Source organism: Pseudorca crassidens, chromosome 18, assembly GCF_039906515.1.
Source record: "Pseudorca crassidens isolate mPseCra1 chromosome 18, mPseCra1.hap1, whole genome shotgun sequence".
Taxonomy (NCBI): domain Eukaryota; kingdom Metazoa; phylum Chordata; class Mammalia; order Artiodactyla; family Delphinidae; genus Pseudorca; species Pseudorca crassidens.
The window spans coordinates 11,224,856-11,243,839 of record NC_090313.1 but is presented as its reverse complement, the minus strand read 5'-3'; the positions used below and the strand labels follow the sequence as shown (position 1 = coordinate 11,243,839).

The 18,984-nt window shown below is 36.9% G+C and overlaps 1 protein-coding gene and 1 long non-coding RNA gene across 3 annotated transcripts in view; both read left to right on the top strand.

The window, feature by feature from the left end:
- Nucleotides 1–18,984, top strand: part of PCCA (propionyl-CoA carboxylase subunit alpha) — a 355,122-nt gene that overhangs the window by 233,515 nt on the left and 102,623 nt on the right. The window lies entirely within an intron of this gene.
- Nucleotides 11,994–17,360, top strand: LOC137210919 (uncharacterized). Its single transcript, XR_010936800.1, has 3 exons — nt 11,994–12,478; nt 13,346–14,584; nt 14,693–17,360. It is a non-coding gene; the product is annotated as an uncharacterized lncRNA (long non-coding RNA).

The window sequence follows — 18,984 nt, the reverse complement described above, 5'->3', positions numbered from 1 at the left end:
GACAAAGACTTGTACACTGGAAACAACAAAACGTTGCTGAAAGAAATTAAAGAGGACACAAATAAATGGAAAGCCATCTCATGTTCATGTATTGGAAGACTTAATGTTGCTATAAATGTTAATATTATCCAAAGCGATCTACAGATTCAGTGTCATCCCTATTAAAATCCCAGCTGAGTTTTTGCAGAAATGAAGAAAAATCCAGAAATTCACATGGAATCTCAAGGGACCCCAAATAGTTAAAACAATTTTGAAAAAGAAGAACAAAGTTGGAGAGCTCACACTTCCTGATTTCAAAATTTATTACAAAACTGTAGTAATCAAAACTGTGGTATACTAGTAAGACAGACACATAGACCAACAGAATAGAATTGAGAGCCAGAAATAAACCCTTGGATATATAATCAAGTGATTTTTAAAAAATAAATTTATTTATTTACTTATTTATTATTTTTGGCTGCATTGGGTTTTTGTTGCTGTGTGCGGGCTTTTCTCTAGTTGCGGCGAGCAGGGGCTGCTCTTTGTTGCAGTGCGAGGGCTTCTCATTGTGGTGCCTTCTTTTGTTGTGGAGCACCAGCTCTAGAGTGCAGGCTCAGTAGTTGTGGCGCACAGGCTTAGTTGCTCTGCGGCATGTGGGATCTTCCCAGACCAGGGCTCGAACCCTTGTCCCCTGCATTGGCAGGCAGATTCTTAACCACTGTGCCACCAGGGAAGTCCCTATAATCAAGTGATTTTTGACAGGAGTGCCAAGACCATTCCATAAGGAAAGGACAGTCTTTTAAACAAATAGTAGTGGGAAAAGTGGATATCCACATGCAAAAGAATGAAGTTGGACTCTTACCTTACACCTCATGCAAAATTAACTCAAAATCTATTGAAGACCTAAATGTAAAAGCTAAAGCTGTAAAACTCTTAGAAGAAAATAGGAGAAAATCCTCATGATGTTGGATTTGATGATAATTTCTTGGGTATGACATCAAAAGCATAGGCAGCAAAAGAAAAATACTTAAGTTAGACTACGTCAAAATTTAAAACTTTTGTGCATCAAAGGCAACGAGTGAAAAGGCAATCCATGGAATGGGAGAAAATATTTGCATATATTTGATATATTTCCATATTATTCAGAATATATAAAGAACTCAACAGCCGAAGAAACAACCTGATTTAAAAATGGGCAACAGACTTGAATAGACATTTCTCCAAAGAAGATATACAGATGACCAACAAGCACATGAAAAGATGCTCGACATTGCTGATCATTAAGGAAACACAAATCAAAACTATAATTGAAGATAACTCACAGCAGTTAGGATGGCCACCATTAAAAAAAGAAGGAAAAAACCCCCACAAAAACTCCAGAAAATAATAAGTGCTGGTGAGGAGGAGAGAAACTGGAACCCTTGTGCACTCTTGGTGCAGCTGCTGTGGAAGACAGTATTGTGGTTCTTCAAAAAAATTAAAAGTAGAGCTATCATATGATCCAGCAATTCCACTGCTAGGTGTTTATCCAAAAAATTGAAAGCGGGGTCTTGAAGAGATATTTGCACACTCATGTTTAGCAGCCTTATTCACAATAGCCAAGAGGTGGAAGCAAGCCAAGGGTCCAGTGACAAGTGAATGGGTAAATAAAATATGTTATGTACATGAAATGAAATATTATTTAGCCTTTAAAAGGAAGAAAATTCTGACACCTTTTGTCACAATTCATTACAAATTTGATACAAACCAATGCAAATTAGTATTTTAGTGAAAAAAGTTTTAAAGTAGGGAGGATGAAAATTTGGGGAAATAAAGCAATGAAGAAGCAGTAGAAGATAAAGTATTTTATGCGTTTTAGGTTTTTATTCTAACTGAATACAAGTGTCAGAATGAATAGCAGAATTAAGAAGTATATGACGTGGTAAATACAAAGTTGAAATATTATGTAGCTTATTAAAATGATAAACTCATAAATGTAAAAAATAAATTGATTTTTTTATCTATAATATTTTCATGATTTCCTTCTGGATTCCCAAGATGTTTTCCACTTCTCTTTTATTCTGCATAACACAAAACTGCTCAAAATAGTTCAGGATAAAAGAAAAGAATAATGTGTTTATCTTAAAGATGATGGACTAAATTCATATTGAAGACAATTCACTTTGAAGAAAAATGTCAGAGTACTCTTGACGTGAAGAAAATTAGCTTAGGAATTTGGCCTTCCCAAGGATGAAAAAATGAGCACTGTACATGCACTGAAAAAAATTTTTTGTCCAATATTTCATGTTAACTACTAATAAACTAGAAAAAAGTTATATATGATCCTCGATATTGAATTAGATATTCTTTGGTACAGTGATCCACTGATAGACATTTTTCTTTTTTTGCGGTACGCGGGCCTCTCACAGGCTCCGGACGCGCAGGCTCAGCGGCCATGGCTCACGGGCCCAGCTGCTCCGCGGCATGTGGGATCTTCCCGGACCGGGGCACGAACCCGTGTCCCCTGCATCGGCAGGCGGACTCTCAACCACTGCGCCACCGGGGAAGCCCTGATAGACATTTTTCTACGGACCTTGTAAACTGCTTCTTAAGAAAAATCAGAATCTTTAGACTATTGAATTTTGGCATATCAATGTAATTTTTGTGCTAATGGTTATGAAGAAAAATCTAAATGATCTAAAATAACATTTAGTATTAAGGTCAAGGAAAATAATACTTTGGTTTTTAAAAAACTCAGTTTATTTTCCTAAATATTTTTTTTTCTTTTTTTTCTTTTTTTTTGCTTCTTATAGAAAGGTCAAAAGGTAACTTTTTGGTAGGCATAAAACTTTGCTACCATTTTAAATTACAGTCACAATCCTTTCATTCTTTCAACTTCAAGTAAGTTTTGTATTGGTAAAATTTATATTAGAAGTTAAATGGCGGGACTTCCCTGGTGGTGCAGTGGTTAAGAATCTGCCTGCCAGTGCAGGGGACATGGGTTCAATCCCTGGCCCTGGAAGATCCCACATGCCGTGGAGCAGCTAAGTCCGTGCGCCACAACTGATGAGCCTGTACTCTAGAGCCCGCGAGCCACAACTTGTGAGCCTGTGCGCCACAACTACTGAAGCCCGCATGCCTAGAGCCCGTGCACCACAACAAGAGAAGCCACCGCAATGAGAAGCCCACGCACCGCAACAAAGAGTAACCCCTGCTCTCAGCAGCTAGAGAGAAAGCCTGTGTGCAGCAACAAAGACCCAGGGCAGCCAAAAATAAATTAAAAAAAAAAAAGTTAAAGGGCAAAGATTCACTTCTGGAACAGCAGCAAACCAACTATAATTGCTGAATATCATTAAAAAATCTATGCAGAGTATATGTTGTTGTATGTCAAAAATTCTATGAAACCCATTAAGAAACTACTACAAATAGTAAACAGATTTAGCAAGGGTACAGGATACAAATTAAATATATAAAAATCAAGTGTATTTCTATGCACTTTCAGTGAACCATCCAAAAATAAAATTACGGAAACCATTTCATTAACAAGAGCATCAAAAGAATAAAATACTTAGGAGTAAATTTAACAAAAGAAATGCAAAACCTATACTGTGAAAACTACAAACTATTGAAAAATCAGATCCAAATAAATAGAGAACATTTCATATTCATGAATTAAATGACTAAATATTAAGATGGCAGTACTTCCCAAATTGGTCTACAGATTCAGTGTAATTCCTATCAGAATCCAAGCTTTATTTTTGTCAGAAATTGGCAAGGTGATACTCTTAACATTCAAATAGAAATGTAAGAAGTCCAGAATAGCCAAAATAATCTTGAAAAAAAGAACAAAGTTGGAGAACTTAGTTCCCCCTTTCAAAACTTATTACAAAATAGTCTTGAAATCAAGACAGTGTAGTATTTGCGTAAAGAAACATACAGATCAATAGAATAAAAATGAGAATCCAGAAGCAAATCTATACATGTATGGTCAAGTGATTTTTGACGAAGGTGCCAAAATAATTCAGTGGGGGAAGTATATAATCTTTTCAACAAATGGTGCTGGAACAATTGGGTATCCATATGTAGAAAAATGAAGTTGGGTCCCTACCCGTAGTGAGTTAATATAAAAAAATTAACCCAAGGGACTTCCCTGGTGGTCCAGTGGTAAAGAATCCGCCTTCCAATGCGGGGGATGCGGGTTCAATCCCTGGTTGGGGGACTAAGATCCCACATGCCACGGGGCAGCTGAACCTGCGCTCCACAACTACTGAGCTCGCGCACCTCAACGAGAGAGCCCGCGTGCCGCAAACTAAAGAGCCCGCGTGCCACAAACTAAAGAGCCCACGTGCTCTGGAGCCCGCACTCCACAACTAGAGAAGAGAAAACCCACATGCCACAACTAGGGAGAAGCCTGCATGCCGCAACAAAAGATCCCGCATGCTTCAGTGAATATTCTGCGTGGTGCAACTAAGACCCAACACAGCGCCCCCCCCCCAAAAAAAACATTAACCCCAAATGGATAAATGATGTAAATAGAGCAACAAAACTTAGAAGAAAACATAGGGGTACATCTTCATGACCTTGCATGTGGCATTCGTTTCTTAGATTTGACACCAAAAGCATAAGCAATAAAAGAAAAAAATAGATAAATTGATCTTTGTCAAAATTTAAAACTTTGCTTCAAAGGATACTAACAAGAAATTGAAAAGACAAACCACAGAATGGGAAAAAATATTTGCAAATCATATATCCAGTGAAGCACTTGTATTTAAAGTACTTAAAGAACACTTAAAACTTAATAATAAAGACAGCCCAATATAAAAATGGGCAAAGAACCTAAACAGACATTTCTGAAAGAAAATATCCAGTTGCCAATAAGCAAATGCACAGGTGCTCAAAATCATTAGTCGTCAGGGAAATGCAAGTCAAAACCACAATGAGATATCACCTCACACCCACTAGAATGGCTATAAGAAGAAGGTCAGATAATAACAAATACTGATGAAGATGTAGAGAAATTGGAGCCCTCATACACCGTTGGTGGGAGTGTAAAATGGTACAACCACTTTGGAAAACAATCTCACATTTCCTCAAAAGGTTAAACATCTGGGTTATCCAGAACCTTGACTCAATTCTCTCATGAGTATTTTATCATGAATATTTAACTAAGTATTTTTAGACTTATTTATATCCTTGTTACTGTGGTGGATATATTTTACCTTTTAAATAATATTTCAAATAATAATCTTTCCAAATAATAGTTATCGGGCTAGATGTCAGCAACTAAAAGACAAATTAAATAGTATATGTTTGTTTACCCTTTCTGAAAATAATTTGATAACATTGATATTCTCCAGTCTAGTAATTCTACATCTAGATATCCATCCCAAGGAAGCAGTGAAAATTTGCTAATATGAACATGGTATTGCGTTGGGGGGGGGGGAAAGATGAATTAATGGCAGTTTACCTTAGAAATATCCACGTAAACAGTCTCTGCTTATGATGGTAAAGGAGACTTGAAAGTGATTAAAATACAGAGATAAATGCTTTAATGGAGGTGCCTTCAACTAATTAATAATTAAATCCGTGAGAAAGAGAGAACTAAGGACTCAGCTGCCTGGGGGAAAGAAAAGATGTAGGAGGAGATGAAGAAGTTCTAGATGGCAGAGATGACTAATGAATAACCATTTAGAACATGATTTATACATAAGCCAGAACTTGCCTCTAAGTCAGAGTATAAGGAGGTGAGGAAAAACATTGGGACATGGTGGCATGGGAGAGCAAAGCTTGTTGAAAAATCAGACATCTTTTATAGATAATTTTAGTTTTTTATTATGGGAGTATTTTTCTTTATTGTTATTTTCCAGAAATAGTAGAGTGAGAAAAGGATTTCCCTGTCTTATTGTAGTTGTAGTATTGGTTTTGATACTTACTTTAGCCTATTCAAAGGTATTTTCATGAGGCAACTGATTACTGTGGTCTGTTCTATTGAGTATGTTCCTTGTCTCAAGCACTGTGGTAAACACTTTACATATGTTGTTCTAAATGGGATAGTGGTAAGCCACAAGGTAGACGTTATTAGCCTTAGTTTACAGAAGAGTTGGAAACGGAGGTTCAGAAATACTAAGTAAGGTAGCTGAAGTCACACAGCTTGGGAGTGTAGAATCTAAGATTAAACGCAGGTCAGTATGATTCCAAGGCCTGTGAACTGGTACCTCTCTGTATCTAACTTTACAAAGTAGTTTTGCTAGAGAAAATTCTGAGAAATAGTAGCACTGACATGGAAAATTAGCTCTGTCAGACGTGGATAAATCTTTGTTAATATAAGGAATAATACACTTCTAGCCAGAACAGTTTTGTCACATGATGAGAGGAATTTTCTTTGTGATTGTTGAACATTGAGGCTCAAGTCATACCATTTAAAGGAAGCATGGAAGGCATTGCAAGGACATGAATGAATCACACAGTATTACACACACAATGTACAGTTTTACAAAATATACAATTAGAGATACTGGTTAAGAGTAACTGTCAGAAAGCATTTTTAGTATCTTATTACCTCTTGTAGATGTTAACGTATTTTTCAAATTATGTTAAAATTCAAAATATTGATTTTTAGTGGTGATTTTACAGTCTTGTCCAAGTAAGTAATAATTTTTTAGAGCCATACAAGGTTTGAAATAGGTAAGATTTTTTGCATCTAAAAGGTTTTGTTTGTGCTTTCATTTTGTTTCAATAACGTTCATTTTGGTTGATGTAAAGTTGTCTCAACTTTAGATGCTTGTGGTGGAGGGAGGGAAATGTTTTGTAGTAGTCATATCATTGAAATTACCAACGTATATTTTTCTTCTCAAAGAAAGGATATGGTGATGAACATAAGAATAAAAAATAATAATTACATATGGATGCATAATAAGAAATAATTATATACGCATTGTTTGAGGTTTTTCTTTCTCTAATATAGCCAACCCTTTCCCATTTGTTCTACCACCATGCATTTTGTTCTAGATTTCTTGACTAAGAAAACATTCCACCAGAGTTTGTTTTGATATTCAGAGAACATTTTGAAATTGTGGTTTTAAGTAGAGCTATTTAAGTATTTTTGTGTAACATTTTCATAAAGATGAAGAATTAAATGAACTTAGCGTATACCAATAAATAATCTTGTGCACAAATTAACATTTTCTTTATGTTTTCAAATATTAATGAAAAGAACCTTAAATGTATCTTCAGTAGAGTTTATACCTGCATTGTACGTCATAATCTGTTTCTTTTATCCCATTTGTAGAGAGTAATGCTAAATCATGCAGTTACTGGAATTTGTATAGGGACATGGTAAGAATCATGGTTGTTCTTCTAAAGAAATAATTTTCAAATACCCTTCTTAGGGAAAAAACATTATTATATCTGTCCCTTTGCCTCTATGGTCAATTTTTAGAATAGACTCTTATTCTTGAACATAAAAAGGACAATAGCAAACAAAGTCAGATAACTATTACATTTATATCTATGGTAGACTTTTTAATAAAAATTTATCTATGGCTTAAGTGTATAGTAGGCAAACAGAAAAAGAAAAGAACATTTTTGTAGTAGCATTTTAAAATGAATGCCAGAGTGGGGAATTCCCCGACGGTCCAGTGGTTAGGACTCCGCACTTCTACTGCAGGAGGCAAGGGTTCAATCCTTGGTTGGGAAGCTAATATCCCACATGCCACACGGAGCGGCAAAAATAATAATAATAAAATGAATACCATAGTACTGTTAGAGGCTTATAATAAAAGACTATAATCCTATTTATAGTGCATGATAAATGATAGAAAATTGAAGCAAGTTTTCAAAGTTATGCAATATTTTATATTTAAAATATTTATTTCATTTTTTTTTCTTGTGACAGTAATTCAGTGTTATGATCATGTTATCTACTTCTCTTATTAGGTAATTTTTTCACTTGGACCTTTTTCCCTCCTGTTTTTAAAGCTGTCCTAGACAAAACAACAAAAAATATTATCCTATTTGAGGAAAATATTTTCTGTTAATGGATTTTTTTAATGGAAACATATAATGTATAAAAATGGAATTCTTTCACTTTGGCAAAAACATTTGTTTTCCTGATAAAATTACTTGTCCATTTGAGAAAAAAATTACTGAGAAGATAAGTCAAGGTAATGCTAAAAAAAAAAGTTAAATTTTTCTGCTAAAACTATAAAACCATCATAAGTAAAGCCAATACAGAAGTCAGCAGACCAGAGGGAAAGTTTGTAGCTTATTTTAGTGACAAAAGGGGAGTGTTCTTAGTGTATAAAGAACTCTTACAAATCAATATGAAAAAGACGAACCACCCAGGCAAAAAATGTTCAAAGATGGTTTGTAGCAAAGGAAATATAAATGGCTCCTGCGCAATGACAAAATGTGCTAAACTATACAGAGAAATTCAAGTTAAAATACTGTTTTTCACCTACATTTTGACAAACATGAAAATTTTGATAATTTCTAATTTTATTAGGTTGTAGGAAAATAGGCCCACATATATTATTGGTAGGTGTATAAATTGATAAAAGCCTCCATGGAGAACAATTTGGCAGTGAATTTATACTACAGGATATATTCACATGTGGGAGATACACAAGTATGTTCATAGCAGTATATTGTGTGTAACAGCAGGAGACTGGAGACAACTGAAATGCCCATCAAAATGGGATAATTAAATAAGTATAGTACATACTTACAGTGTGTGTAAGTACATCCATATTCTTGAACTACTGTATAGCCATTAAAAAGGATTTGAATGTTCCGTATGTGCTGATATATTAAGTGACAGAAGCAGTATACTTTTATTTGTGTAAAAAATAATGTATATGTTTATGCTTGTTATGTGTATAAAATATCTTTGGAAGGAACCACAAGAAACTAATAATTGTGGTTGCCTTTGAATTGGGAGCTGGATGGCTGACCCCATGACAGAAGTAAGAAGGATACATACCATATACTATTAATAGATGTCTTGTTAGTACTTTTTGAATTTTGAACCCTGTATATGTATTACCGAATACCCCCTCCCCCCCAAAAAAGGGGGTTTCAAAACTTTGCAGTGGAAGGGTCTGGAAGATATGAGACTGTTGAAATAATGGAATTTTAGTCACCTACCACGAAACTTCTGCAATGCTTGGGCCATCCAGGGAAGTAGATGAGCAGCTGGCTCATTGAATAAAGAACCCTGGTGTTACACATATAAGTACCTCAAGTGCAATTACTAGAACTCCTTTAGCTAGCACACTGAACTTGGAGGTAGTTGCTGGAGATCACATAATAGGCTGTGTTAAGAGGTTGATCTAATCTGAATTAAGAAACTGGAAAAAGCAAAGAATGGACTGTACCATGGGTGGGAGAAAAGAAGTTGAGTCAGAGTAGATTTGAACACCCCTCTAGTAGCCTCTCATTTTTCCTTCTTTAGGTCTATAAACTAGCCAGAGAGATGACTACGTAGAAGAGTTAGAGACGTGTATGTTTTGCTAAATAGCAAAAGGTAGTGAGAGCTCATTCCAGAAGTTTTGCTCAGTGTCCCAGAATTCGTAGTAACTTCATTGGTCCTGAAACATCACTGGTAGAATGGAATTATTCTCCCTTCCTCTTGGTTTCAGGAAGAAGGTCCAAAACTAACTTGCTTTTCAATGTGACTTCTTTACTTCAGGCTAAAGAATATCCTTTCTTTTTTGGCGGGGGAGAGGGGCGGTGTGGGCTGCTCTGCGTGGCTTGCGGGATCTCAGTTCCCCAACCAGGGATTGAACCCCAGGCCACAGCGGTGAAAGCGCCAAGTCCCAACCACTAGACCACCAGGGAACTCCCAAGAATATCCTTTCAAAGCGAACTCATCCAGATCAGCTTGATGTCTGATAGGAAGGGTTCAGATAAACGAGGTTGTAGAAGAATCAAGTCTGAAGAGTAACCTTGCACAGCTTGATCTGTTTACTTTTTAAATGCCACCTTGTTCAGTGGGTCTGGTAATGCTCTTTTGAACCATAGGACTGCATTTCATAAAGAGGTGAGGCTCCTGCTCATGTAATCTGGAAAATTGCTTGTCTGATTGGGTACACAGTTGCCCTGTACCCTCTTGAATGACTCAGTCATGGTGTGCTCAAGAGTCAAGTAACTTCTTGTGTGACTGAATGAAGAAAAAAAAAGTTATAAAAGCCAGCTACTTTGGAAATGAAAATCACTAAATGGTATCAATTGTTATCATATTAGGGTTGGCAAATACTATAATTAAGACTTCAAGTGATTTTTAGTATTATCGCCTGGTTTCAGCCACTTTCTGAAGAATTTTATTTGGAATAGAACTTTGAATGTTGACATCAGATATTCAGGTTGAGTTCAGTTCAATTTTATAAGCCTTTATAAATAATCCATAGTAGTCTAGTAGTCTGTTATGGGTAAAATTTCTACCACAAAAATTTATTGGAAGTTATTTTATTCATTTTGGCCTAATATTTTTGGCCCCTCAAACTTATTTATGAATACAATGAATGGTGAAGCAAACAGTTGAAGTGCCTTTGCTGAGTGACTCAACCATTAGATGAATTTCAATGTATTTGTAGCCACTATATGTTTATCATTTAGTTGTAACATAGTTTAATAGCTGTTTATTAAGTACCTCAAATGACACAGGTCCTGGAGAATCAGTAATAATCAGGAGAGATGATGTCTGACTCCTTGTAGAATTTGTCACCTGTGGAGGGTGGCAAGGACAAAGGCTGTGTCAGGTAGAACAATGAGTGAGTGATGACAGGGGGAGGCGGGCACTGCAGAGAACAGCTGGGGGAGCTCTAACCTGGAAGTGGAGGTGGCTGTGTGAAGCCTTAGGGCGGAAATAAAGGCCAAGCTGAGTCCTACAGAAGGCGGGTGGAGGGTGGGCTAGGCGGGGGTCAGAGTTTGAAAACGGATGTACAAAGTATAAAAAGGGCTAAAAGATTGTGTGAGATGTCTGAGGAACTGGAAGCATTGATATGCGGCTGGGATGTGGAAAGCTTGAAGGTAGGGGACCTGGTGGCAGGGAGGGAGGGTGGTGAGAGGAGATATGTGAAGGAAAAGGCCGTAATGAAGCAAGCAGAGACCTGACGATGTGGAAATCTGTGAGCCGTGTTCAATGGTCTGGATTTATCTGGAGGGCAGGGAGAACCAGAGGAGGCCTTCCCTCAGGAAACTGATCAGAGTTGCCTGCGAGAAAGATCAATCTGCCTGCATTATGCAGAATAGCTTGGAGGAGGGCAGAGTGAAGGAGACCTGTTAGCATCTACTCAGGCAGAATGCAAGTAGGAGGTACTAGTAACCTCAACTATGGTTATTATGGCAGTGGGAGAAAAATGGATGGATAGTAGAGAGATTTAAAATGTAGAGTCAGCTACACAGCATTTATTGTGTGGTACTAATGTTCTGAGTTGTTTGTTATTCTAGCCATCTCTTATCAGAGCAGTTTACAAGTATGGTCTAGAGAATACTGTTGATTGACAGATTTTTAGAAAGCCTGAATTGTGCTTAAATTGATATCTTGTGAGAATGAATAGACTCTGTACCTTGATCACTTTATGAATGAATAAATTTGTGTCATATTTTTAGTAAACTCATGTTTGAAATCAGATTCTCTTACTGTTTCTGGGGAAGTTGAGAGGTTTTTTGGTTATGGTTACTGTTTTGTTTTGTCTTCATTGTTGTTTTTACCTGAGGAGCAGGAACAGATCTTAGGTCTCTAAAGTGACCCCTTAGTTACTTGCTATCATATGATAGTGTTTAATTCCTTCACTGCATTTATCATAAACTTTGTATTTTCTTTATTTCTTTGCCCACTTGATTAATTTCCATCTCTTCACACTAAAATATAAGCTTTATAAGGATGGGGACCTTGTCTTGTTGTTTATGCCTTGTACTTCTCAGGAAGTATTTGTTGAGTGAGGGGGGTGGGAGGAGGGGAAGAAGAAAGGGAGGGAGGGGGGAGAAGGGAGGAAAAGGGGGAGGGAGGAACGCCTTCTACGGTGGGACGGTGGGACTGTGGGACGTATGGGAGAATGAGCTGAGTGGTGACAGCTTGCTTGCAGTGAATGTGGTGTCCTCCACACTCTAGAACTTGAACACAGTGCAGAAAGTTGGGTTTGACCTTAAAAAATAATCAGTTTTATTCTTTTTGTAAATACAGTACTCATCTGTGCAGTAAATAGGCTGAAAAATCTTTTTGGTTAATTAAATGTTATTAGCAGTAAAAGTCAATTTTTGATTTGCAAACTGAGTTTTAATTGTCAAGCTTTAGTCTGCCACTAGAGCTAGGAATGAGCAGATCAGATGTTTTGTAAAAGATCACTTTCTAAAGGATCAATTTAACGTTACTGACATTAGGTACAGATTCAAATGAATCTTAATATACCATTAGTTTTTTTTTTTTTTCCTCGCATAGGACTTTGGTGGAAAGAAGAAAAACCCACATTACTGATGTAACGTGACTCAAAACACAGCTTCATTTATCATTCGGAGTTGGGTAGGATATCCTGCAAGTAACAATCACCCTAATATTGCAGGGGCTTAAAACACCAAAAGTTTGTTTCTTACACATGTTAGATGTCCTTTGTGTGTCTGCTGGGGTGCATCCTTACTAGGAGGCTCAGGCTGCCTTGTTGCTAGTCGCCCTGACAAAGGAAAAGAATGAGCATAGGGAGTCATGACTGGTTCTTAGAGCTTCAGCCAGCATCCTTCTGCTCGCATTCCAGTGGTGAAAGCAGGTCATGTGACTGCGCCCCTCCTTTAGTGGATGGGAGATGGCAGTCTTATTGTGCACCTCCTTGCAAGAGACCAGTTGGTTTGAAAAACATTAATTTTTGTTAAAAAGAAAGTTGCTTAGTATACCAGTAGTGTGCTTTTGAAGAAACAAAACACTTTTATGAGTAGGTTAAATGCAGGATAAATATCCACTGCATATTTTGGTTGAAAGTTTTGAAAATCTTTACACTCAAACATATTTCTTTGAATTTTATATTTCATTAAATTTTCAATGAAGTTATTAGTAAAGTTCACTTGAACTTAAGAGGTTAACTTGTTCTGATAAGAGTTATATTCTAACTTTATCAGTGTGAAATACATTTTTAGAGAATGTTACCTAATCATTTTTGAGGAAAAACCAAAAACTGAAATACATGTAGATTTGTAAAACTGCTAAACATTTGTTAGGATACAAGAAGGTGTTGAATGATACATTCTTACAGTACTTCAGATTTCCTCACTCTTAGAAAAAGACAAAGTAAAATGCTAATATGAATAATAGGTTACAGAATTTAAGTAGGCAGGTAACATATTTGAATGGACCAGTTGCCCCAGTTGCCATATTAACACTATTTCCTTTTTCTCACAGGAAGTCATTACACCTGTAGTTTCCACTGTTGATTAATCTCTTGGTATCATTCAAGGTGCTGATTTTTACCTATGACCAAGTATAATATTGAGTTTGCTTTAATGGTTAACTTTTTCTGAGAGCACAATTGAAACTAATCAGATTGGCTATGCTCCTTAAATTTACCCTCTAAGAGGTTGAAATCATGTTCTTCTTGGTAGAGAGAAAATGACTTTAAAATTTTTTTGTTGCTACCTAAAAAAAAAAAAAAACCCACTTAATATTACCAGTATTTAGAGAAAAAAAATGTATTTCTTTTTAAACTGTTTTTTTTCCTCTGTCAGTAATGTAGCAGTGTGTATTTGTTTCCAGGAATTTTTTCTCTGCTATGAAATTTCCTCTGAACTGACATCTTTGAGTTGGAGTTAATTTTCTAAATTGCTATGGTATGCCCAGAATTTTCTTGGGACAAAGAAGGTAGCAGAGAACTGGGGGGTTAGTATGTTTCTGTGATGTGAATAACTGTACATAGGTTTCCGAACAGAATCTATTTAGTATTTTCATAAGTGCATGTTTGAAGAAAAAAGAAAAATTACAGAATTTTAGGAGTGATTAGAATTTGGCACCCCTAGGCCAACCCCTTGTGGAAAAGCAGAGAACACACTAGGCCTGGGGGTTGAGTGCCTCATCCAGGGTTGCTCAGTGATCAAAGAGAGCAAAGCCAGAAGCCCTGGGTTTCCTGATGGCTAGTCCCATCTCTTTATATTGAGCTCTCTGCAATGGGAAGAAACTCTTAAGTTTAGCAATTAGGCAGATGGTGTTAGTTTTATCTCTATAATATATTGAAAAAAATTGGAAGTATTGACTTTGTCCTATTTAGGGAGCTTGTTGCCTACTGTCACATCTAATAGTGTTCCTTAAGAAAAAAGAATATATATATGTATTTATGATACAACTTAAAAAAATGTGATTCCTCAATATGATTATATGAGCTCCCCAAAACCAATTATAGAAGGTTTGAAAGGCTTGGTAAGATAGACATAGACACTAAGACTGTTTCATTCTGTTGGGATAATATTCCAAATTCTGAGTGTAACTTTTTTTCTACCACTTCATAGGCCAAATAATGGTTACTAAATGGAATATTTTGTCAAACCAATGAGTTTTTTAAGTTTTGCGCTCCTTCTGCTGGCTTTTATTCACTACTCAAGATCTGAACAGAACATCAAAATCCTGGTTTTATGTATCAGAAAGAAAAAGGTAACTGTGCAACTGTGGTTAATTGTGTATTAATTTTTTTAACCACTTCTGCTCAACAAGCATATGAAGCACTTTAAATACTGATGCATCTCCTGTTTTATTTTTGAGGTCTTGGAGAAGATCCACAAATCTAGAGTTGGAAGCCGGAGAGAAATTTCAGATAGTGATAAGTAAACATGTTCTGCCCTAATTCTGATTTTTCAGTAATGAAATAGTGTAAACTCTTAACATTCCTTTTATGGAGCTTTGTAGTCCATAAAAACAGCATTGTTGTAGAGCCTCGATGTGTGTCATTTGTGGCTGAAGGTTTTGATGGCTTTGCAAAAGGCAGACTGGTGCATACTTTGAAACATGTGAGACAGTTTTAGATGCAGCTTCTCAGATGGATTTAATTAGTCCTTCATAGGACTGGATGTCCGTTTGTTGCAGCTGAATTCTCATTTCATTCACCCATAACTAGAAACACCTCGCTTCAAACGGGTTTCTTCAAAGAAAGAGGGGTTTAGGGTTCTATGTTTTACTGCTTTTTGATGTTGGTTTCCCTTTAACTGAGAAGACCTTATGTTTATACAACTGTTATTATTAAGAAAACATAGCTTTCTTCACGAGGGTCCTTTTGTATCATTGCTGGTTATTGGTGGAAGTCAGAGATCTGTGGAGTAGATCTTGCTCTGTCAGACTATTAGAGCAGCTGTGTGTTTGCATATTTTGCTTAGGGGAGGTGTGAACTGAAAATGTGGCATAAACTTGTGAAATAAATTCTCTAAACCCGAAGTCTGAATGCAGTGTAAGGTGAAAACCCGTACTGAATATGTTAATAGGGCAGTTGTTTGATTTAGAAGCTTATAATATTAACCACAAAAGCAGAGCTAATCAACTAGAGTTGCCGTAATTCATAGTAATTGTAATTTTGATTTACTCTGCCTGCAGTGTAAGCTCATGGTATGCTTTCAGTAAATATGTTGAAAGAATGAAAACATATTCTCTACAGTAAAATTATATATTTAAAAAAATGTATCCTACTACTACTATTTTCTAAAAAATTATCCATAAACCTTCACATTTTATTAGAAGAGCTACTTGAATTTACCCTGAAAATAATGCACTTTCTTCTGTTTTTCAGTTAGTGTGTCCTCTGAGGGTCTGGCATGCTTCATCATCAAGGCAGCTTTTATCGCCCATGCCCACAATTCTAACTGCATTTCAGGGGGTTGTAATCTCTCCCAGAATCCTGGTCATTCATTGTATTTAGGATGAAGTGCTTCAGGGGGTTTGGGGGCTGTTCGCTCATGGGCACAGGTTTTGTATCTCTAAAAGCTTCTCTTGCTCCAACATCCTGATTTGTATAAAAATCCTAAAAGATACTCTTTAACTTCGTATTCCTCTTTCCCTTTAATGGAAAGACCAAGTTAAATTAGACTGTTGAAGCTTAAAATTGTCCCAGAGCCATACATCACACTGAAAAATACATATCCCACAAATGCTTTTGGTGTCTTGTTTCAGTATTCCATCCAAGAATCTGTAGAGTCTCAGGCTTATGTTTCTGCCTTGTGAAAGACATAAGTGATCTTTCCCATCTTATTCACCAGACTCAGTTCTATATAACTGTTCCAGTTTCTAAAACTCAAAGGTCAGGCATGTTCCACCATTGAAGATATGTGAAAAAGATAGACAAAGGCTTAAAACCAGTTCTTAAAAAAAATATTTTGATCCGTGCTCACAATAAGTCAGAAAGAGATTTCACTGAAATTCGGGCCAACATACTGTTGGGAATTGATCTGTGTTCTTGATTATATATGTTTTGTGACTTGTGACTGTATTGTGGAAATCCTCGTGTTGGGAGAATTATGGAAATGTGGCTCAGGAATATCTTGTTACATTTATGTAAATATTATAATTTTAAACAATTTTATGGATGTGATTTACTCCAGGAGTTCTTTTAATAGTTCCATCTTTAGTACAGTGTTATGTGGTTTCGCAGTGTTTTATTTCTTACAAATCTTGGTGGAAATAGAAAATCTCAAATACAAAGGACAGAACATTTGTGAATTATTTTTTATATAAATTTGCAAGACCATTTGTTAGGGAACCCTACTTCTAGTATTTGAAGATAATAAGTAACATGTTACAGTTATACCATTTTCTATTCTTCAGACTGGGCTGTCTTATAAAAAAGAAACAACCATCACACTGGATACAGGGACATAGGCAATCATATTCTTCCTCCATTATCTTCGGTTTTAAAAATGATGTAAAAATTAACTGTCTGCATTTACTAACAGGATTTTGTTTGGGGCTAGGTAAGGGGGTGGTAGAGAAACAATAATGTAACATTGTATTGAAAACAACAGTTTTTGAAGACATACAGTCCTTAACCTTTGGAAAAGTTACTTAACCTCTCTGAGCCACTGCAGTAATAGTATTTTATATAAATGCATACAGAGGAAAGCATAAAGGCCTTGAGTCAAACGGACTTGAGTGTAAATACCAGCCCTGAGACTGCTGACTGTCAAAGCAGTAGCAGTTAGTTATCTTTTCTGAGACTTCATTTTCCTCATCTATAACATAGGGATAATAGTCTCCAGGGTTTTGTTAAAATCAAATAAGATAATGTATGTAAAGTCTCTAGTACAGTGGCTGGCATGTAGTAGGTACTCAAGAAACCATCTCCCTTCCCCCTTAAATATAAACATTTTGCTTTTCAAAAGAATCTAAAGTAGCTTTTACTTTGCAAGCAGTGCTTTCTATTCTGTGAAAAATTTGTGGAAAGTTTAAAAAATAAGACTAAAAACGTACACACATTGGCGAGGCTTGTGGGTATTGATTAATATTCTAAGATTCTCATATTCTTTGCTTAGAATTATATTCTTCATTTATTTTATGAAGCCCTTTTTGAGGCCACCGCAGAATACCTGGAGAGTAGTTACAGAGGTAATCTTCGCCTCTTGCCTTTCACTTTGGGAAATTTTCTTCAGTGAGCCAATCACTGCGGTTGCCTTCCCCTCCCTCTTGCTGCCCTTGGGACCGCCTGTGGTTTGCAATCCCACGGGGTCTGCAGTTCCTCCTTCCCCCACTATCAGGCACATCTTCACTGTTAGAGGTGCAGGGCTGGCGGGATCAGGCTCTATGGGGGATCTGTCCCTTCTTTCAAAGCCTTTCTCTTATCCATGGATACTCTACCCGTTGTTAAAAACTCCAGACATCATGGAATTACCACACCAATTATTACAGTGACCATGCTTTGCAATAAAATATTGACCTTTGTTATTGTATTTTCCCTCCAAATGAATTTACCAACAAATATCTAAACTGGCTCAGTTGAGGTAATCAGATCGACCTAGGGTTGGATATGCTCCTTTGCTAACCGTGGAACTTTGAGCAGTTATTTTAACTTCCCTGAACTTCAGATTTGGCATCTATAAAATATGATTAATAACATCCCCATTGTAGGATTACTCTGAGTATTCAGTGAGTTTAATGTTTATTAAAATATCTGCTAGATGTTAGCCACTCAGTGCATGTTTCCTTTCTTTGATTTTGACTCATTTTTCTGAACAAGTGACAAAAACTTGGCTGCAAAGAACACCAAGGGGCATTCATAATCTGGATATTACCATTAGGAGTTTCTAGTCTGTTTCAGTGTTGATTTCTCTTCCTTCCTCCCCTCCCCTCCCCTCCCCTGCCCCCCTCCCCTCCCCTCCCCTCCCCTGCCCCCCTCCCCTCCCCTCCCCTCCCCTCCCCTGCCCCCCTCCCCTCCCCTCCCCCTCCCCTCCCCCTCCCCTCCCCCCCTCTTTCTTTCTTTTTCACATCTTTATTGGAGTGTAAATGCTTTACAATGTTGTGTTACTTTCTGCTGTACAACAAAGTGAATCAGCTATATGTATACCTATATCCCCATATCCCCTCCTTCTTGAGCCTCCCTCCCACCCTCCCTATCCCATCCCTCTAGGTCATCACAAAGCATCGAGTTGATCTTTTTGTGCTATGCAGCAGCTTCCCACTAGCCATCCATTTTACATTTGGTAGCGTATAAATGTCAATGCTACTCTCACTTCATCCCAGCCTCCCCTCCCTGCCTGTGCCCTCAAGTCTGTTCTCTACGTCTGCATCTTTATTCCTGCCCTGCCACTAGGTTCATCAGCACCGCTTTTTAAAGTCCCATGTATATGTGTTAGCGTACAGTATTTGCTTTTCTCTTTTCTGACTTACTTCACTCTGTATGACAGACTCTAGGTCCATCCACCTCACTACAGATAACTCAATTTCGTTCCTTTTTATGGCTGAGTAATATTCCATTGTATATATGTGCCACATCTTTTGTATCCATTCATCTGTTGATGGACATTTAGGTTACTTCCATGTCCTGGCTATTGTAAATAGTGCTGCAGTGAACACTGGGG